The sequence below is a fragment of the Zalophus californianus genome, chromosome 1, assembly GCF_009762305.2.
Source record: "Zalophus californianus isolate mZalCal1 chromosome 1, mZalCal1.pri.v2, whole genome shotgun sequence".
Classification (NCBI taxonomy): Eukaryota; Metazoa; Chordata; class Mammalia; order Carnivora; family Otariidae; genus Zalophus; species Zalophus californianus.
The window spans coordinates 38,276,805-38,302,344 of NC_045595.1; the positions used below are offsets into that span (position 1 = coordinate 38,276,805).

Genomic DNA, 25,540 nt, shown 5'->3' on the forward strand with positions numbered 1-25,540 from the left:
TACAAATACTTAAGGAAGAAAGAACCAACCTACCTACAGCTATATTATAAGAAAAACTAGGAGAGCTCTCTAATCTTTGAAAAGAGATTTAATTTATTACAAATTTCAAAAGGGAGTGTGGTGGGGGCAGGGGGGGAGCTGACAATAGACAACACCAACTCAATGATCTAGTGGTTATGCTGAAGAAAGTATAAATTCTGGACACTTCAAATTTCTCCTTGTGTATTAGGAAAAACTAAAACAAAACAAAACAAAGATGGCTGATAAGTACTATTTACCAGGCAAAGTTTTTAAAATATGGAGTTGAGGGGCGCCTGGGCGGCTCAGTCAGTTAAGCATCCAACTCTTGGTATTGGCTCATGTCATGATCTCAGGTTTGGGATTGAGGCCCATGTCAGGTTCCACGCTGGACATGGAGCCAGCTTAAAATCTCTTTCGCCCCCACTTCTTCTGCCCCATCCCCCTGCTCGCCCACGCTTGCTCTCTAAAAATCAATAAATAAAATAAAATAAAATAAAACAAAACAAAATGAAATAAAATATAAGGAGTTGAGAAAAAGGAAAAAAACTCAAGAAGTTCAACAGATGAAATAATGACAAACAAAAGGTGAGTAGGAAAAGTCTCTCTTTTTCATTGTGGCACATAAATAATTTTGGTGGATTCTAACTAGACTGTGGTCTAGGGAGATGTCAGAGAATGTGGGGTGTCAGGACCTAGACTCCTAGGAATTCAGAATGAGAGTAACAGGCAATTTGCCAAAAGGCAAAGCGTTTGTACCTCAATGTTATCTCCTATATGAAGGCCACATCCATTTTTGGGTGAGCGTTCAACTGCATGTGGAAAGAATTCCATACGTGAGGAAGAGCTGTACAATTCAAAGGGGAATCAGTACTTGGCCTGCTTTAGGATCATCCCCTTGAAAGCAATTTCAGGGGGCTGTCTAGTCTATCCTAGGTCACATCTGAAAAAGATCATGTGTCCAAAACATTAACTCTGAAGAGGCTGGGGGCGGGGGGGGGGGGCGCTTAGGAAACTGAGATAATATAAGGGGAATTTGATAGTATTAAGATAAAAGGTGTGCCACCATTCATTAATAGCATTCAATTAGCTGAATTCACATATTAGTAAATCTTCATGGTTAGAGCAGGGAGCACAAATAGATTCCATGCCAAGCACTACCGATCAGCAAGAAGCTGGCACTGTTGAAGAGAAAGATTCACAGGCCACGGTGATCGATTAGCAATGTCTGCTGTGAGCACTGGCAAAAGGAAGGAGTAAGTTATTCCAGCCATCTGCTAGCTACCATTCTATAGGACCCCTCAATTGATGCTCCATGGCATCTCCAAGGTAATAAATAAAAGCTAAAATAAATAAATAGGCTTTCTCTAAGGCAGGAAGCACGTCCATGTCAACAGATCCGAAAAAGTGAAAATAGAAAATAGAATTCCAAAGAGAAAAATGGTTTCAAATTAGCATTAAAGAAAAGGGCAGGGGCCTCTAATGGGACTCTGAAGGAGAGGGACCCAGGGGTACAGACCTGCATGGCCTACCAAAACCAAAATGGAGATTAGAGCACGTGGTGTAGCTTCACAGGCTATAAGCCCTGATTCCTGCAGACGCCATGGAGGGCAGGAGAGGGGAGGATGGGCCCATCTTTGGGATATAACAAGGAAGGCAGCTAAGAAAACTTCTAGAACACATGAAAAAGCGATCAGAAACAGAACTTGAGGTCTTGCTGTACCCAAGGTGCTTTTAGCTCAAATCAAACCTCATTCCGTGACAGAGAATTTTTGCTCTTTCTTGGGGGGGTTGGTATCCCCAACATTCCGCTTGACTGTGGTCACTAACTTGGGTGTTGGAGCTGCTACCGGCCTTTGTTCTTCCACAACCATTGCTGACCATTGGAGGTACAAGCGCATTTGTACACAATGCTCACCAGGCTCGCAACTGCTGTTTCCTGCATGTCAGTGTGGAGATGGAGACAGAAGGGCCCACCTCCAGTTACAAGAAACTGAGATAGCTTTCACACGCATGACAGGCCAAGGACAAAAAAAAAAGTTTGAACCACTAAACCAATAAACTAACAAATCTTTTTGGACAACCAGAGTATTTGCCAAATGGCAATTAGGGACAAACACCTCGAAACAGTATGGAGTAAAAGGAGACTAACCATTCATTCCATCCCAGCTCCAGATTAATCCAGCATACTTCACCTCCTGTATCCGAGACTACCTGATAAAACAGACAACCCAGGAACACCACAGGCTGCCCTTCCAAAAACTGTCCTTGTAGAAGAGCTGACAGCAAGAGCCCTGCAAGGGTGGGGCGTTGCGGGGAAGAGCAGGGCGGCTCTTTAAAACCTTAGAGCTGCCAGTCACACTGCCTTATAGAAAGTTTTGCAGCTCCAAGGACATTCCCAGGAACAGCTGTTCCCTTCTGTTCAGAGATGATTTGCTGGTGGGCAAGGGTGGTGCAGGGGTGGAGGCTCTCCTCTCTGAGGTGTCTGCAAAGAAATGTTTCGAGCAGACGAGTTGAAGGCATTTTCTTCCCCAGTTATGCATAGGACAAAAGCTACCATTAACACGATTCCCCTGTGAAGTTCAAAGAGTCGACAATAGGCCAACTAGGGGTAAGATGACTGAAAATGGAAGCAGTGTATGGAAAATTTCAAGCAATAATCATAGCCAGGAGCCAGTGGCCCAGAGATATAAACACCCTGAAAACCAACTGATACTAATGAAGCCGCAGCTTCAAGGCAGACTAGGGCAGAGGGAGGGGTGAGCATTTTCAGCACTTAACAAGTAAGTGGGCACATTTCGTGCTGGGTACTGATCTTTGCCAGGACCCAGGATTCCTATGGCCATCTCACATCTAATACCCTGTCCCTTGACTTCTTAAGGACCAAAAAGTAAAGTGGGATAATATCCCACTTGAATGCCTGCTTTTAATGGATGAGGTGACAGCTATAATTTTCATGTGTTCATTCCAGTGAAGGCTTCCATCTATTCTGATGGGGGAAAAAAAAATCTTAGAAAAGACTGCATATCAAACTTCCCTGGGTTTCTAAGGACTGCCATAGATGCTTAGGGGGAAAAAAAAAAAAACCAAAAACCTTGTAGGCGTGTAACACACCTTTCCACGGGATTGGGGTTATTGACAATTTACAATTAAAATCATGTTTCCCCTAAATCATCTGTACAATAGAATGTGAGGAACATGTGAATCATTAATGGATACTGATTGTGAATTCTCTTGAAAAATCAAAGAATCTTCTTATAAGGCAAACAACAGCTCCAATCTAGCAAAACTGAATTTTCACATCTTGGGTTGAAGCTATGTGTTATACTTCTTACTTGTCCAGAGAGTTAACGAGCTTTCTGAAGGCAGGGAGCCCACCATGCCTAATGAGACAGATACTTAATATTTGTTGAATAATGTACATTCATATAATGTTGTCTCTCTCTTAAAAAAACAAACAAAAAAAACCAAAAGGGGTGCCTGCGTGACTCAGACGGTTAAGTGTCTGCCTTCAGCTCAGGTCATGATCCCTGGGTCCTGGGATGGAGTCCCACATCGCAGGGAGCCTGCTTTTCCTTCTCCCTCTGCCTTCCCGCTCCCCCTGCTCGTACTTTCTCTCTAATAAAAAATAAAAAAATCTTAAAAAAAAAACACACAAAAAACAGGGACGTCTGGCTGGCTCAGACATTGGAAGAGCATGTGACTCCTGATCTCAGGGTGGTGAGTTCGAGCCCCACATCAGATGTAAAGATTACTAAAAATAAATAAATAAACTTTAAAAATAACAACATCATCTACACATAGAGCTTACTTAAGGTAGGGTACAACTGTATTAGGTAAAGAATATGTATCAGGAAAGTATCAAAGAAACAAATGCACCTATTTACCTAACAGAAAGGCCCCAATAGGAGCCTGGGGTCCCAGGGTCCCAGGTACTAATTCCTGCAGGCGATCGGAGTCCAGCAGAGAGAATCACCTGGAAACACTGTCTTCTCTCTGATGACCTATGCTAATGGAACCATTATAGGAGATGAGCCAAGATTTACTGGCATCAAGGATGCTGGCTGGGTATAGAAACACTTTGCAAGTCCAAGTTCTTCAAAACAGTGGGGTAGGTGCTAGATCCCCAAGCTGGTTAGGAAGGACAAGGTGTGGAAACAACCAAGGCTTCTGTGTAGAAGTATGTGTTGTCTGAGGCTGCATCCCCAAATACTCTCCAAGCTTCTACTGCGGGCCAGGTCCTTCGTGGAACATGCTCACTGCAGCTCTCTATCCATTTAGGGGATAAATCTTTGGGCCATCCCACCCGGTCTACCAGTCGTCATATACAGAGAGGTAGGATGTGTATTCTAGAGTTGTATTATCTCAAAGATATATACTGAGGGCCACAAACACAAGCCACAACTATAATTTAAAAAATTTCTACCAGCCATATTTTTAAAAGCAGAAAAAAACAGGGGAAATTACTTTTATCTTTATTTTTAAAGATTTTATTCATTTAAGAGAGAGAACACGAGCTTGGAAGCAGGGGGAGGGAGAGGGACAAGCAGACTCCCTGCTGCATGCAGAGTCTGACATAGGGATCGATCCCAAGACCCTGAACCCTGAGATCATGACCTGAGCCGAAGTCAGACACTTAACCGACTGAGCCACCTAGGTGCCCCGGAAATTACTTTTAAAAATATATTTCATCTAACTTAATCTATCCCAGATATTTCAATTTCAACATGTAATAACAAAGTTATTTTTTTTCATATTTTTTTTTAATTTGACAGAGAGAGACACAGCAAGAGAGGGAACACAAGCAGGGGGAGTGGAAGAGGGAGAAGCAGGCTTCCCACTGAGCAGAGAACCCGATGTGGGGCTCAATCCCAGGACCCTGGGATCACGAACTGAGCTGAAGGCAGACGCTTAACCGACTGAGCCACCCAGGCGCCCCAGTAACAAAGTTATTAACAAGATATTTTACATTCTTCTTTTTGCTAAGTCCCTGAACTCACATGTACACATTAAGTGTGTATTTTGTACAAATGGCACATCCTTGATTCAGGCCGGCCATCTGGCTGATGGCTCCCATGCTGGCTAGTGCACGCCTAAAGAACATTCCAAGATGCTGGAATGGAAGAGTTGTAAGGGGAAGGGAGACCTTCCACACTGCCATCAGTTCACATGCCTGGATTGGGGCTGCTGAGAGACAGGGTTGGGAAAGGAAGCTAGAGTCTCCTTGAAATATTCCCACTTCTCTCTCCACAAGTGGCCGCATCGTGTGTACCAATACAAGCCACTCTGAGCATGGCCACGGCAATGCACTGAAACATCTACAGATCCATACATCCATAAATTCTACAGGTGATACTCATTCTGTCACCTGTCAAGATAAAAGTCAAACAGACTTCAATCAAAGGGAAGGAGGAAGCACAGCATTTTCCTCCCCGCAAAAAAAAAAGAATTTATCAACAGTCTAGTTTGCGGGGGGCGGGGGGGGCGCGCAGTGAGGAGAAGGTGGCTTCCCGCCAGGAATTTACATCACACTGAGGACTGGGAAATTAGGAGGTGTCTCAGTTATTTAGAGCACACATTTAATGTCTAAATCCCCAAGACAGAAGACAAATACGAGAGCCCTTAAATACCACAGGTACTCAAAAAATAAGTATCCAAGAAGCACAAAATGTTTTCAAGCGACTGACAGGTTAGTGGGGAGGAGCATGGAGTGGTGATTTAATTGACCAAGTGCATTTGGACAGACAGGCTTGGGTTCAGTCACTTTCTACTTGTGTCAGCAAGTTATTCAATCTGTGTGGACGCCGGTTTCCTCATCAGTAAGCAGGGACAAGTAACGGTTACCCTGCCAGGCCTCTATCGTCTATGACAGCACAAGATGTCAAGTGCTTAGCAGCTGCTCTTCAATGAACGTCACATGCAACACACACACACACACACAAGATGCAGTTAGAGAAATACGTTAAATAAATATGTATATACCTATGTAGGTACACAGTATATAGTAACACAGTGTGTGTGTGTGTGTGTGTGTGTGTGTGTCTGTCTGTCTCTCTCTACAGCGACAAGCAGGATTGCCATGCAATGTCCAGGCGTGAGGACTCTGGAGCTTTCCTGAAGGAGTACAAGTCTTAGTTCCAGCACACCACCTGTGTGACACAGAGCTGCATGCACATCACAGATGTCATGGCAAAGCGACCACAAGAGCAATGCCTACCCCAACCCCTTGTTGGGAGGGTTCACTGACATCACCTAGGACATTCACTTAGTACATGGCTATTGCTCACGAACTCCCAGTTATTATTACAGGCATTGGTCGATAATCTGGGCTGCAGGCTTCCAGCGAGGATCGCTCCTGTTCACCTGCAAAGACTAGACAGTGGCTCCTACAGAAGGGAGGGGCCGGAGGAGGAATGGATTGATGGGGTCTACAATCCAAATACTGTCATTCATATTTAAAGGACTTACACTTGAGAAAGCGTTTCCTTCTGTGTTTTCTTCTTCTTCTTTTTTTTAAGATTTTATTTTTAAGTAATCTTTACAACCCTACATGGGGCTTGAACTCACAACCCCGAGATCAAGAGTTGTGTGCTCTACCAACTGAGACAGCGAGGCGCCCCTCTCATTTTCTTATTTGATGCCCACAAGCCTTCAGGAATAAGTACGATGATTTCAACCCGGAACTACTTCTTGAACACCTATTATGTGCAAGGTGTGATTCCAAGTGTCAGGAATTGAGATCAATATTCCTTGCGTTCAGGGAATTTTCGGTCTGGTGGCATTTCATCCATTTGTTTATTCACCTGCCCAGGAGGAGATGTCACAGTGGAAATATCTGCTCTATCAGTGGCTTGGTCTGAGCTGAGAAAGTCTAGTCTAAATTATTTAATAAAAATAAAAATATTCTATACTATCACATAAAATTAATTCTCCTTTCCCCTGTCTCCCTCAATGATCTAGAAAACAAAACACTTCCACATTTTTGTAAAAACATAATATTGGATACGACATTATGGCCATGCACTAAGATTTTTACAAGCTCTTTTGCACATCTCTGCATTCTACAGTACTTCTGAAATGATACACAGGGAGAGAAAAAAAAGCCCTTGAAAGTGTACACTTTTCAACAAGTTCAAACTGCTGAATAGCCTGACATCACGTGAACAGTGTGGCGGCGTTTACTTGATTCAAAAACAGCTGGGAGAGGAGATGTTCATCTCCATTAAGATTTCCAAAATCAGGGGCACCTGGCTGGCTCAGTTGGTGAGGCATGAGACTCTTAATCTCAGGGTCATGAGTTCAAGCCCCACGTTGGGCGTGGAGCCTATTTAAAAATTAAAAAAAAAAAAACTTTTTTTCCACAGTTAGGCAAAAACTCCCTGTTCCAGTTGTCATTGCAACCAGGCTGAGTAAGCCTGTGTGCACTTTATCCTGGCAATAGCAGGAAATCCCTGCTTGCCACGAGGTTAGAAAAGGCAGCCTCCTAACCGAACTGCTGAAGGGGAAGGGATGGAAATCAACTGGCAAAAGTTTGGGTCAAGAGGCATCAAACTGGGGAACGCTTTTACAAAGGAAGGGCAAGACTCTTAGCTCCAAGAAATGAGGATGGACACAGCCAATTACTCTGCTTTAATATGCTCCCATTTGCTGAGGAAGTAGCCTGCAGGAGAGTCAAGAAGCTTGAACTATTTTTAGGCCCATGACCCTTTTAAAAACACAGAGCTAAATTCGGTCCTCAGTTACACCCACTCAACTCCCACTGGCTTCAGCAGGAGCCACAGGGAGAACCCGCTCCCAATGCAGAAGAGCTTAGTTATGTCTCTGCGTTCTTTTTTTCACATGGAATGACAGTTTACTGGCCACGGATGGCCATGGAAAGCCACCCAGCGGGTCCCCTGGCTCCAGGAGGGCAAAAGGCAGGGTCTTACATTCCAAGGACATCTCTGCCACACAACTGGATAAAACTCGTGTTTATTTGACAATCCAGGCAGAGGAGGGGGAAAAGCACATCCTTTTGAAAATGGCAGTCAGTCTATCTTGGAATTGTTTAAAATTATAATCTCATCTATAAAAGCCCAGATTTGAAGAATTGTATTATGTGGGCTAAATTAAACTTTGCCTCCAACTAGCATGGGGTAATTACAATAAGGGATCACATGAAGTTCACTGCTGTTGAATGCAACACAATTTGTGACCATCAACTACAGTTCGGCGGGGGGAGGAGGGGGAAGCATCATTTATAAATAATAGGTCCCAAGTCTGACTTGGGGGTGAGTGAAGAGCATTTGGCATCTCAAATTACTTTAACTGGGGGCCTTCAATCCCATGGAAAGGACACTTTGTCCCCCCTCCACTGTCTCTAATCTTCCCTTCTTAAAGGAACACTCAGCAAGATAATGAATCCTTTAAATGTTACATCTTCTGTCGTGCATTATTGTGGTGCAGAAACTCTTCACATCAAACAGTCATCAGGACTATTACAAAGTGGGCTTATAAGAGAGGGGCTGAAAAGGAGCTGTGTGAAAAGAAGTGGAAAATTAAAGCTGAAGCAGTCGAAGAAAGGGCTTAATTTACTGGCATGTACAGTATGCAAATGAGATTACTCTCAGCTTAACTGCATCATTTATGTCCATAATAACGGCATCATCATTACAGGGCTCAAATTAAATTACACCATAATTAGCATATCAAAGTGATTGGTTAAAGTTTAAAACAAATACCCAATTTTGTTAATGAACAGCTGTAATTGTCATGTACACTTCAGTGAAAACTCTCTAAACAAATATATGTTTTAGAAGGGAGGAAGATTTTTTTTTTAAGCAGACAGGTCTGTAGCAGAGGTAAATTACCTAAAAAAGAATGACATGGACTATTCTATTAATGTTAATATATGCTGATCATTTTCAGGTAATAAAGCATTCTATCAAAACAAGGCTTCACTTATATTTAGACACCTTCCCTGCTCCTGAATGTGACAAACCACCAGAACCCTGCTTCCACTTGCCGCAATGATAACAACACAGGGCTGACCTGTCTCTAGCAAGCAAAGGACGTGTTCGATAACATGCTATTACTAAACCTCCATACTTATTGAAAAGACATCTGTGCTCAAATCACGCCGACTCAAAGCTGATTTTCTCCGCATTCCAACCAAAAGAGGAAAGAGTGACAGAGCCAGAGAACTTGCGGAATTTATGGGGTAGACCAGAAAGCTCCTAAGTTGATGACCTGATAACATGTTCAACAGCCTCCAACTTGATCTCCCCTCCTGGAATCGGAACGTACTTCTACAGCAGTCCCAAACATGCAGCTGCACCAGGGAAGTTTCTGCTCTTCCATCCTTAAAATAAATCAGGAGGCGCAACTAGCTGTTTTGTCAATGTTGGTTGCAGCCAGCATGCACACACGTTTTAGAGATGCAAAACCGTACACAGATAATAAGCTTGTTTTCAAACCTTTTTGTTATCATCCTTTAATGTCTGAAGAGTTTCTACACAAAAATCAATAATCTCGAGGCTCACGTGCAAAAAAAGCTCTCTGCCTAAGATTCTCCCCATTTCCTCCCAAACGTACCCCATATGTTCTCTGCTATATCTGTGAGGGTAACCATCCACTGTGATATACAGCAAGGCAAGCCAAAATATATTTTTCCCAAAAAGAAAAAAAAAAAGCACTTTCAAATATACTTAACAAGCAAATTGAATGTCTTATTAAAATCGTATTATCTAAACAGTGTTCAAAAATTTAAAGAAAGTAGCTTTTCATTTTATTCATCGAGGAATCCATTAAAGCTTAGGCTCTGAAGTAGTATGTAAATTATGTGCCTTTCAAGGTAGAGCTAGGGCAAATTCACTCCATCAACTAATGATGAACCTCATTATGTGCAGGGAGGATTCATAATGAGGAAAGAGCCACCCGCCATTCCATGTTCTAACATAAATCCCTGTAAAATTTGAATATCTCCCCGTCTAATTAAAGGCTACTAATTCCAATCACCCCCTCCATGGCCCCAAAGTAAAAATAAACCTCTTTAAAAGCACAGACTACAGTTATATTTCTAAAGCAGCACTCGATTCTGTTTGGACTCAGAACCTTCCACTCAGATATGTTTTACGACAAGCATAATTAGCAGCTTTCTAAGATACAAACTTTAAGGCTGTTCAAGCTCATTTTGGTTAAATACATTGGATTTCTATTTTTCAAAGAGCTTCACCTTGACGGGGCTACAGTGCATGCACAGAGATGATCCGCAGCCAAGAAACCAACAGGAATGTGCGAGCTTCATAATAACGTAAAATAAAATTCTTACACTTGAGTTCCATGCTAAAGCTGAGATGTTCAGAAAAAAACAAGCATTGTGTGGCATAAACTCGAGATTACATTTGGATGGGGATGTATTCAAATCTGCTTGGGAACGACATACTTGATTCTGGAACAAAACTGCTCACTTTTAATGCGGTTTGAACTAATGAACAAGTACAGCCCAACGTGTCACAAGTCAAAGAACTATTTCTTCCTGGAATCACGGACTCTGATTTTTTTTTTTTAACCGAAAACTATAGAATGCAAACCCAACGTTGCAAAACATATTTATTATGATTAATAGCCTGTAATATCCCTCACTAAGGCTTAATTTGCTCTTGTTTTCAATTATGAATCTGCACTACTCTATTCCAGTCCCCTTTTCAGATAGAGATGAATTTCTTGTGGTCTTTACTCTTTGTATTGTATCGCCACCCAGCAAGGCACAATTAGTTAAAAGCAGCAAATCTCCACCTTGACTCTCACAGAGCACCAGATTACACAAAATTAGAGAACCAAATCAGTGAGAAATAAGTGAAGGTGTCCAGGGAATCAAAGCAATTAGACCAAAGGAAAAAGGAAAAGTACATATGCCAGTCACCCACTCACTCACACCTTTACATTAAAATTCAAAAGAAAAAAAAATCCTAGATCCTTTATTTTTGATAAACTGAATATAGAATCCAACCAGGAAATCTTATCTGCTGCTATCAATTCAAGTGTCCCCAAATGTCTGAGCCCCAGTTTGGTACAATGTACACACCAGTGTGACATCAAGTACAGAATTTCCGGAGCTAACGAGTCCATTCTACTAGAGATGCCGCTGCTTTTTAAGTTGCATAAAAATAAACTCCACTCCATAAAAGCTGCCACAGTGCGTGCTCTCTCATCCCTCAGCTCCAGGCATGATCCCCCCCCACCACCACCCTGCCTTTTAGGTCAGCCACTCATGCATTAGGAAGACATCCCTCCCAAAATAACTTGGCCCTCCCCCGAAGCAGAGTTGAGCAGCCTACCTTTGTTCTGGAGTTGCAGATAATAACAGGCAAGCCTCAAGACCATGAGGATTTGGAAAAGATCAGGAGAGTTGGAGGAAAAAAAGAAGAAGAAGAGGAAAAAAAAAAAAAGAAAAGGAAAAGAAATACTGCAAGTAGAGAAGAACTGGAAGGAACAACAGGAAAAGCCTTCTAATGAACTGTAGTGGCTACCACAGGATCGGGGTGTCTTCACCAGTGTTTACACCAGTGAGTACACCTCTGCTCCATCTCATCCACAACTGGTGGCATTCCACCCCCCCCCCCGAATCCATGCATGGCAATTAAAAGCAACTGCACCTCTCCGTTTGGGAGGGGGACCACAAAAGACCTCTGCAATATTTCTTTACAATGTCTATATCACTGATGAGCATTAGTTTGAGTGACAAAGGTCCCGGGCTAAATCAACATTCTTACCTTAATGTTCCTAGTAAAAGGCTCCAGGAAACATAACTCATGAGACATGTATGCAAAGATATGTCTCAAGGAATTAATCCAGAGCCCTCAGCTGAGGTGGGGGGCGGGGGAAGGGAAATTTTTTTAAAAAGGAAAAAAGAAAAAAGAAAAAGCAATGGCTTATTTCCAAACAAACGCAGCTCAGCCCGGGCAGCGATGGCACAGAACAGGTTTGCATAGACAGAGCTCAGTGGCAGAAGCGAGAGTTCTGTAGGATTTATTTGACACTTATTTTCCGGGAAGCCTTTTGTGGAGTTGTACCGTTTGTTTCTTATTGTCTGAGAGGCAGTTAGGAGCTTTCTCCCGGAGGGGGCCTCTCAACCTCTGGGCTTGGCCGCCTCTGACAGGGAGGTAACCATATTAGGATGTGTATGGTAAAGTAAACAATAACATAGTTGCAATGAAATGGAATTTTTTTTTTCCAAGCTAATGGTGTTGGGGTCAGTCTGTCTTTTTAGCCATTCCCACTAATTTTGTTTCCTAGTTCAAACAGGCCCTCCTCCTCCTCTTTTTTTTTTTTTAAGTGTTAGCTGTTTCCAAATATCTGACTGTAAATTTGCTGAGAATGTTTGCAATGTAAGAAAAAGCTTTTAACATCCAAATAAAGATCCTGCCAGTTTAATCATTAAAGGGGATGTGAATTTTCAAACCCTTGCAAAGATCCAACTCTCCGCTACTTTCTTCCCCACCCCAGCCCCAGCTCCATCTCTCCCTGAAGGTTAAAATTACTTGGTCATTTAAAAGTACCTTCTAAATAAATCAGATTTTTAAAGAAAGGGACCATTACCTTCATAAAAATTCCACATTCACATACTGTGTCACTGAGTGAAGAGTCTTAACTGTTCATGCGCCTGAAAATTTATTACCTGAAATTTCTAGGATGGTTACTTTTACGTGATAAACCTCTTTCCCACCTCCTCCAACTGCCCCCCCCAAGGAAAAAGTAAGCATAAAATACTGTTGTCACGCCAGCCTCTAGAAATCAGCTAACCAAACAAAAAAAATATATCAACAATGAGCTCTCAAGATGTTACATATTTAGGAAAAGTTCTGCCGGTCCAAAGACAATAAAAAGTAAGGCTGCTTTCTGGCCACTGTCACTCAGTAGGAGATTCCCGCCCAAGGAGCGAGGGAAGCATCCCCACTCAAGGTCAGGGCTGACAGAGGAGGACAGCGGCGAGGCTGAGGACCACAGACAGTGGGTGTGGACGGAGCAGGACCACTGGGAGCCAGCACCGGCTGTGGGGGAGCGTGCTTCCATGTCTTAGTCTCCTAGGTGTGAGCCAGGGCTGCTCCTGAGAGATCTGCCCACACGAGGGTGTGTAAGCAGCCGCTGGCCCTCAGTGTGCAAGGAGGGGAGGAGGGGCACAGCACTGCTACCTGTGAGGACCCCAGGGACCACCCCCGCACCGGGCATCGAGGCAAAACACGTGGCACGAGCGAAGGGGCACGGGCAGGGGAAGAAATGATACATGCAATTAAGAATGAAGCTGGGCTGACCGGGGAAATAAAACACACGTGACCCGGGTGAAACTTCCACAGCTCAGAAACTAAGAGAGCCTCCCCTGCCTGGAACCCCTGGGCGGACCTCTAAACTGCCTTGGTTCTTAACAGATCCCTATCACCCAGAAACCTAAAACCCCTGCAACTCATGTTTTATTAAAACATGTTTAGCATTCTTCTTAAAGATAGGTTTTAACCCCAAATACCCATGAAATTAAATCTCCTATGCCACTTATCTGCACTGCCGGGCAAAAACTAAAGTTGAGCTAAACAGAGAGATAGCAAAATCAATAAATCACACGAAACAAGTAGCAGTTCAAAAGTTCAAAGATATGATGGCCAGTTCAGTGCGTCTTAGCGCTCACCCAATAATAACTGGTCTCCGTCACTCCTCACAGTATAGACAATTTCATGGCATCATTTTCATTAGGCTGTCTCATGGAAAATTGCTAGCTATTTATGTATACGCTAAAATAAATTAGCCATTTCATCGAGCAGTGTGATTCTTATAAAATACATTAACACAATACTCGATTTTCCAGTTGGAGTAAATAAATAAATCAATAAATTCAATACAGGATGATTCTTTTATTGTGGCGCTATAGCTCTCAGCATAAGTGTTTTTATTGGGTTTATTTGTTTCAATAAAAATTGAAATGGGCCAGTGATCTCAGCGCTGGCATCTTAAAAAAAAATCTATATAGATAGATAGATAGATAGATAGATAGATAGATAGATAGATAGATAGATATCTCCAATATTTGGGAAAGTACTGCGCAAAGCACTCAAACTTAAAATTGTATTCAAAAATCATCTTCATGATAATTATTACTCCACAACCCAATTAGGATGGGGAATTTCACAAAGGGAAAGGGGGAATTCTGCCAGGTGTTTGAGTCTTGTGGCATTTCTGCACTACAGACTGGAGTCTGGGGGTGAGGCTTCTGAGAGACAGCCGCCCCTCGCTGAGCCTGCGACCTTATGCCTCAGACGCGCCTCTTCCCTGGACAGGGAGAAACAACCGCGGGACAAGCTCCAGATGGCCTCTTCTGTCACACCTTACGGAACGCGCCATTGATTGTGGCTCAGAGAAGGCCATTTACTCCAACCTCTGGGGGAAAGACTAGGGTATCATGATTGCAAGAAAGAAGAAAGAGGTGTGCTGACGCTGTAAATAAACTCAGGCCCAAGGCCTGCTTGCGGCTCTGGAGGCGAAAAGGAGACACCAGAAAGCATGAGATTTTTTTTTTTCCTGGGTCACCAGTGCAACTGAAATCAAAGGAGAACAGGGGAATGGATATCTGTTATTTATGCTTGCCCAACACCCAAGCTCCTCTTCCTCTGATAACACTCGCCGTATTTTGCTTGGGGAAATGCCCCATTCCCCCATCTCTGGCTGGTGAGCTACAGTCCCTGGATGCGTCTCTCCGCTCCGGAGGGTGGAGCCATAAACCAGGTCTGACCAATCCCTGCGCTCTGCTCTCCTGGGCGCCCTGATTGGCTGATGGATAGATATGTCCCAAATCAGAACTGGAAGAGAGGAGAGAGAGGAGAGAGAGGAGAGAGAGAGAGGAGAGAGAGGAGAGAGAGGAGAGAGAGGAGAGAGAGAGGAGAGAGAGGGGAGAGAGAGAGAGAGGAGAGAGAGAGAGGAGAGAGAGGAGAGAGAGGAGAGAGAGAGGAGAGAGAGAGAGGAGAGAGAGAGAGAGAGAGGAGAGACAGAGAGGAGAGACAGAGAGGAGAGACAGAGAGGAGAGAGAGCGGAGAGAGAGGAGAGAGAGAGAGAGAGAGGAGAGAGAGAGAGGAGAGAGAGAGAGGAGAGAGAGAGAGGAGAGAGAGAGAGGAGAGAGAGAGGAGAGAGAGAGAGGAAAGGAGAGAGAGGAGACAGAGAGAGGAGAGAGAGCGGAGAGAGAGGAGAGAGAGCGGAGAGAGAGGAGAGAGAGAGAGGAGAGAGAGGAGAGAGAGAGGAGAGAGAGAGAGGAGAGAGAGCGGAGAGAGAGGAGAGAGAGAGAGAGGAGAGAGAGAGAGAGGAGAGAGAGAGAGGAGAGAGAGAGAGGAGAGAGAGAGGAGAAAGGAGAGAGAGAGGGGGGGGCAGTCCTTTTGCTTTTGAGAGCTTTGAGAACATGGACGGGGCTGGCTGAAAGAGGCCAGGACACAGCAAGTCAGAAGTGAGGCCAAGAGTAGGACAGATTCCTAACAGAGCCCATAGGGGGCCATCCTACTTCTGGACTTTTCCATTATCGTAGCCAATGAACTTCCCTGATGTGCTTAGCCAGCTCACTGGCACTGCGTTACTTGCACCAAGAGGTGCAATCCAGGAAGTCAAACTAAATATGTGTTCTATATGTACTCTGTAATACATGTGAGCCCTGATGAGAAAGCAAACCAAATAAAAAACACACAAATCGACAAACTCCCACAGCTAATACTCAAATCCGTAGACCTCACATATGCTATGTAACCTGGTCATCAGCCATGTTCTCTTCTCTGCTGTCCCTGGAAAGAAAGAGCTAAAAGAATGAGTCAGGACCCACAGTCAAGAAGAACTCAAGATGATCTCAAAGCGAAGTAAACTGGAGATCTAAAATAAATCCAGTGTGAGGTCTAATACAGACTTGATAAACTCTCTTCTCTAGGCCGCTGGTGGTGGTGGTTCAGGTCAGGGATGGACCAACCCATCAGTCTAGGTGAACGGCCAGCTGGCTCACACAACAGGCCTTGTGTCTTCTGATCGGACTCATGGACGAGGGATGAAGATGTGGTTCTTTCATTGTCTGATAAAAGTTGTATTGTGGCGCAGAGGTGGGAGAGTGAGGTCCTGCCAGCCCGCCTGGCTTTTAGCCCTGGCTCCAGCCCAACTAAATTGGCAAACAAGGGCCCTGATTTCCTCCACGGCCAGGAGAGGACCCCAAATCAATACAGCCAGGCTTCCTTGGGAGTAGTATCCATAGTAACACAAACAAAATCACAATAATTGAGACGCTACCAACGACTTCATTCTTAATATGCTAGAGACTGTATTAATCACTTTACAGGTATTGCTCATTTCATCTTTAAAATAACCCTATAAGATGCACATTGTTACTACCTTCATTTTATAAGTTAGTAGAGGAAAGCTCAGAGACGTTAAGGAACCTACTCTTAGCCACAGAGCAGATAAGGGGTGGAGCATCAAGTACCTGGTGGCTAGTCCGTTGGACAGCAGAGGTTGTCCACAGAAAGTTCTATTGGGCAGGGTTTTTCTGTAGATGTGTGGTTCTCAACCAGGAGCGATATTCCCCACCAGAGAATATCAGGCAGAGTCTGGAGACACTTTTAACTGTCACAACTGGAGTGAGGGTGATGCTAACTAGGAGCACTGGTAAACACCCTACCATGCACAGGACAGTTCCCACAATGGAGAGTGACTGGCCCAACACATCAGTGGTGCTGAGGTTGAGAAGGTCTACCCTCTCAGGCAGGTGGACTCTGGTGGTCCGCAGCTCCTCAGCAAGAGTTTTAAAGCAACTTCTACCAAGACTGCAGGTAGCCTGTGTGTGGATATAATACTGATGTGGAGTAGGGTTAAACTTTGAGGCTAAGTCTAGAAAAGACTTGTCCCAAGTCCCACAGTCTTAATTACAGGCAGGGAAGGACCTGGAGAGCTACCTGGGGAGTCCAGTTGACACCAATGTAGCTGAGTCAGGAGAAATAAGGGGGCCACGTTCTTGGTTCCCCTCTTTCCTCTGCTTTCTCTTTCTCACTGTCCCTTCTCCCTGAAAACTGAGTGGAGCCGACCACCTACATCATAATGTCTTGAGTGGGGTGGACTGGCATTCCACTTCAGGCCTGCATCAGTCACCAGAACATCAGTGTGAGCAACCAGGGTTCACACTGACCATCAATCTTGGCAGCAGGGGAAGGCTGTTATCATGTCCCAGAAACAGCTGTTCCATTCCGAGCTGGGTTCAGATCTAGGCTCCACCACTTGAGGCTCCTGAGCACTTGACACATGGCTAGTACACTAGGGAACTAAATTCTTAAATTTATGTAATTTTAATTAAATTTAAATAGCCACACACATCTAAGGGCTACTATATCTTGGACTGTGTGCAGTTTTAGAAGTGTGGCAAATTTTCCATATTCATGAGAATCCGATCCTCAGCAGATGGATATCTGGTTCCCAGTTTGAGATTCTATATATTAATTAAAATTTTTATTTATTCTTAGTGGAAATGGCTTTGGTCATGACTTTTTAAAAATTCCACTCTTATTCTAAATCTCCTAATTTTTCTAAAAATTTTCATCTAATTTTTATATCAATTCTGATCACAGTTTTGAGTAGAATGGTAGACTTATTTAGTTGACTAATTTGGGCAAGAGATGTATAGTGTGGATTAAAACCGAGTGCATTCTTTAAGAAGCCAGTAGCAAGGTAATCTTTTTCACTGTTGGGAAAACATTCTTGGTACTCTCTTTAGGACATGTTGCCTGTAAACTTCATGTCTTCAGGGATGTGAGCAATCTTGGAAGAAGTACTCTGCTGTACCAGTTCAAATCACTCAAGCCATTTGGAACAAGAATGACATTCTGGAAGATTTCTTACACAGTAAGATCCGTCCATTCTGTCTCTCCCATGAAAACTCCAAACTACACACATTCAGGTGGAACTTTTCCCTGCAGCTCCAAGTGTGATGAATTTTTCAGCTTAGGGAGAAAGATTAGTACTGATGTAACAAAGTGACTGTAAAGCCAGCCTCACGCCATTATAAATACATCACAGCTTTCAGGATATTTCTTTCACAATGGGCAAATCCAGAAGCAAAGAACATTTTCGGGGCTGGGGAGCACAGTCATACCCAACAGTGTTGCAGGGTGTGAACCATCCAGAACTAGAGCTTTGGGCAGGAAGCTGAGCCATCTACAAAGTATTTCTTGGGTGATATACAGAGAGCTGGAGATGGGATAAAACCTAATGACGAATAAAGTAAACACAGTGTTTGGCTCACCCATCCTCTCTGGATACCAAGAAATTTCAGCTTCAGCAGTAATGTGGGAATCCAAAACTGCACTGTCATTCTAAACAATATCAAAAGTTAAGAAAAAAAAAAAATATATATATATATGCCCAAAATAATAACTTCATATTCTTTGCCAGGTACAACCTAGATTTTTAAGTTGATATTAGCTGGTCAAGTATGAAAGGTTACTCCATATGTAGACAGTGCTGGATGGCTATTCAACAGCCATTCCCAACTCCTTCACTCCCTCCTCCTACTCCTCAAGCTGGGAAAACAAAACAAAACAACAACAACAACAACAACAACAAAAACCCACCACCACCACCAACGCATTGTCCCCTACCCAGCTTTCTCTGCAATAAGGGACAGATATTTAATGAAGTTCTAGCCAAAAGAGACAAAGGGTATAAGATATTTTTCCTCCTTGACTGAAGGAAAGTCATACAAAGATTTCTTTCTCTTGCTCTCTCTGCCTTGCCCCCTTCTCCCACTTTGTGCTTTTGAATGCAACTATGTAGGCAGATGATGCCCGGAGCTGTAGCAGCCATCTTGTAGCTATGAGGAAAAAGCTAGAAGAATCACAGAGAGGCCAACCCAGCAGTCAGATACTACTCACGTACTGAACCAGTCCTGAAACTGCCTACCTTTAGACTTCTGGGCTAGTAAATGATAAATATCCTTATGTTTTCAGCCACTGTTAATGAGGTTTTCTGTTATTAACAGGTGAACACATGCTAACTGACAGATCCTAAACCCTAGAGAAAGATTACTTCCTTGAGGGAACTTGACTAATCAGAGTGTAATTAGCCAATTCTCCTGGTATCTAAGATGGTTCCCTTGTCACTTGAGAGCTTATCACTGAAGACAATGATACTTGGTCTTTAGAAGCTCCCTGAAGAAAAACACCACCACTTCATACCTACTGTGTGTCAGTTTTTTGTAAGGCTTTTACTAAAGTGACTTGCTTACACTATGTCATCCAGTCTTCCAAGAACTCTATGGGGTGGGGACAATAACTACCCATATACGTTTCTGAGGAGAAGAAACAGAAGCAGAGAGAGGTGAAAGAGAATGTCCTAGGCCAATGGCTGTTACAGAAAACCTGGTCGCACCACAGGGAAATGGTTATACCCAAGGCCTCAGCTACAAAACGTGGGTAACTCCAACCGAGTGATAAACATTTCTTGTTCTAAGACATAATGGCAGAAGCCTGGGCTCAGAGCACAGGACACACAGTCATATGAGCCGTGCCTGGGGTGCAGTCACTGCAGTGGTGACTGGGGAAAGGATTCTTCAGCTCATCCTGCAAGAGCTGTGGACACTCTCCGAGAAATGACAGCAACATCCACCCGGAAGTCATCACCACAAGCAGGCAAAGGTGTCCATTCAGGGTTGCCTGTCTCCACGCCCCGGATGGGATGGGGCAAAGCCTATAACACATCCTGATGGCTGTTTCCAAAGGAACAAAAGGAACAAAAAAGGTACGAGTAAGCTTTCAGGGAAGTTATAAAGAAGGATGCATAGGTTAGGAAAAAATAGCTTGGAACTACTGGAAGGCCAGTTAGCAAAGTGAATACATGCAACATATTTGATGGTGTGGGCAGGAGGGCACAGCAAGGTGGCATGCAGCTTAGGGTAGTTAAGAATCATCAGCCAGACTGGCTTTACACTTACTAGCTGTGTGGCCTTCAGTAACTAGCTTGACTTCTCTGAGCCTCAGGTTTCCCATCCACATGTGGAAATAATACAAGTATCTAACCTTTTGGGTTGCGGTGAAAATCAAATAAAATGATACATGTCAAAGTTCTCACCTAATACACAATAAGTATCCATTAATTGTTAATTATTCTCCTCCTCATCAGTACTGAATAATAAATTGCAAAATTATCATAAAGCACCTAGCACAGTACTCGGCATGCACTAGGTGCTGAATAAATGCTCATTCCTTGGTTTTCCCATCTCTTTTCCCTCCACAAATAACTCAAAGGTTTAATTCTGATGTCATGTAACTACTGCAATTTTTAAAAAATATTAGTGAATTTACCCCACTAAAATGGTTCTGGGTTTGATGCTATGGTAAATTCAAAGATCAACGAAGTATCTGTGGCCACATGCTTCCATGAGAAATATGGTAAATAAAAAAGAGAACACTATGCAATTAAATATATGTAAATTAACATATATTTTCATATGTTATTAAGGATACCCCCTTCCATTTATTAAATTCTCTGTGTGCTGAGGACAGAGTTAATTTTAATTTTTAAAATGTTTTTTTAAATTATTCTTTTGAGACAGAGATACACAGAGAGAGAGACAGAGCACAGGAGCAGTGGGGGAGGGGCAGAGGGAGAGGGAGAAGCAGACTTCCCGCCGAGCAGGGAGCCCGACGCGGGGCTCGATCCCAGGACCCGGAGATCATGACCTGAGCCGAAGGCAGATGCTTAACCATCTGAGCCACCCAGGCGCCCCTAAAATGTTTCTTAACAGTTCACATTTTCTGCTATAAAAGTGTACTGCTTCTATAATTTGGAGAAAGACATTACTTTTGAAAAGATAAAAAAGATAAGACTGATCCAACTTCTACCCTCTTGAATTGGTTTTCTATCAGTTGCTAATTTGTCAGCCACATAAATGGCAACAAATCTATAAGAAATAAATAATTTTCTAAACATTTAACTAACCTAACCTCCATGCCCTTAATAAGTTACTGTTCACTATTTTTCCTCCTCCCTAACTTCCTCTACTCACCACGAATAAATTCTTCCCCCAGTTTCAGCCTTACCTTTCTCTTTCCAAAAATATCTCAGGGGACATCTTTAACCTGCCCCCACCCCACTCATGGTGTGAACTAAAACCTTACAAATGGGTTGGGAACACAAAACTAAATAACTTATTAAGAGTCATGACCACTGTGCTGGCCTCATTCATGGAGGTTTCGTGGACTGGCGTTTGCTAAAAAGGTTTTCCTTCTTGGTTGACTGGCCTCATAGAGCCCTGTGAATGCCAGGACTTATGATAAAGCAACGACACACTTAACTGTTACATATTAATGTTCATGATAATGCAATCTTTCATTTGGGTGATTTAAAAGTCCCTCTAGTCCGACTTATAGTTAGATATACACTGAATGCTTCATCAATCATAACCATTTTTATTCTCAATCTTGTGCAAAATACTAGAGAAGGTGAGTTTCAACTACATACTGAAGAGGACTTTCCTGTTAGCCCTCAAAAATTTCTCTCTTGCATTCACACACGGATTCCCAGAGTTCCTGCCTAAGCAATCTCTTCACCTGCACCTTTCACTACCGCAGATCTTATCTACAGAGGAAAAGGAAATCCCATGTTCATATCTCTTCTACAGGGTCAAATCTTCCTTATCTTACAGAGAGAAGAAAGCATGTCTCAGTTATGAACTAGAGAAAATGCCCGGCATCTCAACATTTGAAACATTTGTGAGCAAGCAGCCTGAGAGGGTCGGGATGACTCAAACCGAACGTAAAGCAGGATTTAGCAAAAACTTGCACCAAGAACCAGTGAGCCCACCCCTGTCGAGCAATAAGCAGTGATCACAGTGACCTCTCATAAATGCACCTGAAAGAGACTACCCCTCCTTTCCATTCATGTAAGGGCTTGTCATAGTTTCAGGACCAAAATCTTCCCACAACTGACCTTGGACCTATAGACCATGAGGCAAATCAAAATGGAGGCTGGGATCAAACCAGTCGCCATGTAACTTGGCTTGATCCTACCACGACTCCAACTACCCTCTGAGTTAGAAACCCAAGCCCTTCTTTAGGTACCGATACAGCAGCCCCTTACACATCCTGCACCGCCCTCATGTGCAACACACAAATCAATGCAACTACAAACCCACAGAAATGTGTCCCCAAAAATATTCGGCTTGGGGTACAGGAGAATTAAGCCTATCCCTCTAAAATTGTGGGTTTTTTTTTAAATAAAATCTAACATATACTCAATATTTATATTTTGATTTTATGACCTTTCTTCACTTTTATCCTCTGAAATTCTCCCATCTTAACAATCTCCTTTTAGGCTAATAAATTTGTTTTTATTCCTAGGTCGTTTATAGGTTGATCTCTTGAAACAAAGAAACATTGAATTATTGGAATTCAGTGTAGAGATGCTTCCAGGGTAAAGGTTCCCTGTTTATTAGCAGAAGAAATGCATTCAACTAATTTGACTTGTAAGTCTGATAAAATCTCCCTGGAAAAACTGATTTTATTATGATGAATAATCCTTTGAGGTGAAAAATGAGAAATAGACACACTGGGTTTTATTATATATTAATTCTAACAGGGTCTGAAACGAAACTTTTAGATGTTGGAAAATGGCAAACTTGCCTGCAAACTACATGCAAGAAGTAATTAAAGTAAATGAACATGAAATTAAACAGCACCCCCATAAAGTAGGATATAAAAGTAAAGATTATTAGAAAAAAAATTATCTTCCTCCTCTATATTAATCTCATGAATTGTGCGTTTACTCTATTTCTCTTTTATTATTTGATGATGGGTTTTTAGAGCTTGGGTTTTATTAGGACTTGCTGGAGGAAGGTCTTCAGTAGTGAGCTAACTACAGGTCTGGGTATGTCACTATCTCTTAAATACTAGATGAAGCCATACAAGGTAGAAGTAGGCTCGTCAGGCTTCCTGTGTGACACAAAACTGGAAAATTTCCTGATACCAAAATCAAGATCCTGATCAGAAAGATCCTCATCAGAAAGGAGATTTAAAGCTACAGTAGACGGGACTTTATTTATAGAGAAAAACTGTGCACCTCTCTTCAATAAACTCTACTATTCATGTAAAATTCAGGATTCCGGGACAGCTGGTATTTGTTGAATTTTGGGGGCTATCCAGAATCCATTCTTAGTTCAATTTCTCTTTGGGGAACTACCACCCTCCCTCACTGTTCCAAGCAGGGTGGGAATCCTCAAAGTCCCCTGCCCTCTCAGAGCCATCAGGTAGCTACATGATGCCAACTAGGCCCATCTGATTCATCTAAGCAGACTGATGTGAGGTCAGAAAAACATGTAGGGAGCACTGGTTTCAGCAGTGACAGTGATAAGCTGGTCAAATCATTCAAGCTGCCAGTATGCTGCAATTGTCCTGCTTCCTATCCTTTTCCAAATTCCTGTCCGTTCTGTAAGCTACTGGCTATTCCTCCAATAAAGTCTTTTAAGTAGGCCAGAGGTAATCTCTGTTGCTTGCAACCAAAGAATCAACCAATATGATGGGAAGAGCCTGGCTTGACACTGGCTCACAGGGAGAAACGTGAGCTTACTGAACCCATGCTCGGTATAATTCACCATATGTGATACTGTACTCCTAGGATATATATGGCTGCTCCCGAAATTCAACATAACATTCCAGCCAACAGTCATTAAAGTCATTGAAGTCCAGTGTCCAAATCTGCAGATCAGGCATCTTCTTTCCTATTTTTTGCAGCACAGTGTTAGAGATCATCAGAAAGTACAGAATGGTACAAAGAGGGGGTGAGCGATAAGAAGTTTGCAGGATACGGAAAAATGAAGAAATCTAGCCCTATAAAAGAATTTACTGAAGGGATGTGAGTTCTTAACCTGGACGTCTGGGAACCGTAGCAACCACTATGACGTATTCCGCAGGTATCATGGGGACAATCACATGGACTTCACAATCAGGCAGCCCCGAGTGAAAATGCCTGTCCTTCCTTTTCACAGCTGACTCTGAGCAAGTTACATAATCTTTCTGGACTTGAGTTTTCTCATCTGTAAAATGGATAGTAATCACATCTATAACTCAAACTCGTTGGCAGGAGCAAATGTGATAATAAACAGGCAATACCGAGCAGTCCTGACGCACGGCAGGCCCTCAACAAAATGGTATTGTTACTGTGCTTCATAACATCCATGGAGCACCTACTATCTACCTGGTGTGCTCTGGAGCATACAAAAATAAGTCACTTCGGTTCTCACCTTCAGGCAAAAATGTGCAGCTTTCCAAATCTGAAAAGAACACACTAAAATACAGAGCAGACTCGAACAAAGGTTATAATGAAATACAAACACACACTTGTGGGAGTCCAGACAAAGGAGTGAGTCACACAGGCTGGGTTAAGTTGAAAGGCTCCATAGAGGTGATATCGAGCCAAGCCTTGAAGGATGAGTAGGATGTTAATAGGTAAGGGTGGAGGGAAAAAAAAAAAAAAAGAGGAAGACTGGCATCCAAAGTTGAAGGAAGCAATAACATGAACGGCACAAGTTCAAGGGCAGGGCAAAAACAAAGGGTAGAATAAGCAGTCGGTTGCCAGCTCCACAAGGTCAGGCACCACCTTGCAATCTGTCATTCCCGTGACTATCTTTAACTCCTAGAGGAGGGCCAGTCCCACGAGAGGCCCCCGGTTGCTCTGTGGAAGGCTGGGCTAGAAGACCAAAAGGCAGACAGCACGAGGCTAGGGTAGGCAGAGCCTTGAAGGCCATGCTAAGGAGCCAAGTGTTGGTTCTCCAGTTGGGAAGGCAATGATAAGGAGAACAGAAAGCAGGAGGGAGACTTTAGAGGTGAAATAAACAGGGCTTGGCACTTGGAAGAACGGGGAGGGGGGCTGCAGAAGATGGGAGAGCTCTAATGAGGCTTTAAGTCTGAGAACTCATTTTTTTTTTTTAACTGAAATGTGTCTGTGTCCAGAACTATCAAGGATACTATCCACAAAGTGGATTCTGACCACAGGGAGACCCCTCTGTCTACAGTCCTGAGAATGGAACGAGCTGCCCCATGAGGGAGTGAGCATGTCTTTCAAAGCCTTCCATCGGAAACAAGAAGATGCCAGGTTTCAAGCCAAACACACTTGAATGACCTTACAGAGGTTACTTCATCACCTCTTTGTGTCTTAATTTTATTACCTATAAAATGGAGTCAACAACAGTACATCTTCATAAGGCTTTTAGGGGACTAAAAGAGAAGATCTACACAAAGGATTCAGAATGCCTCCCAGCACCTACTAAATGCTCCATAAATGGCACTGGCTATTATTCCTATCGTTTCTCTCTTATCTACCAAGGATGGTGAAGGCTGAGTCTCAGGGTCCAAATGACTGAGTTCCCAAGTCAACGATGCTTGTGTTGGAAGAAACATGAACCTCATGCCATCAGGTAAGAGGCGCTGACTCCAGTCAATTGCCAATTTCCTACAGAGACACTAGGGGGTTTGTGGGTAAGCAACAAGGAGAA

At 43.1% G+C, this 25,540-nt stretch overlaps 1 protein-coding gene across 8 annotated transcripts in view; it reads right to left on the minus strand.

The window, feature by feature from the left end:
* Positions 1-25,540, minus strand: part of FOXP1 (forkhead box P1) — a 574,460-nt gene that overhangs the window by 259,499 nt on the left and 289,421 nt on the right. The gene's annotated exons all lie outside the window — the stretch shown is intronic.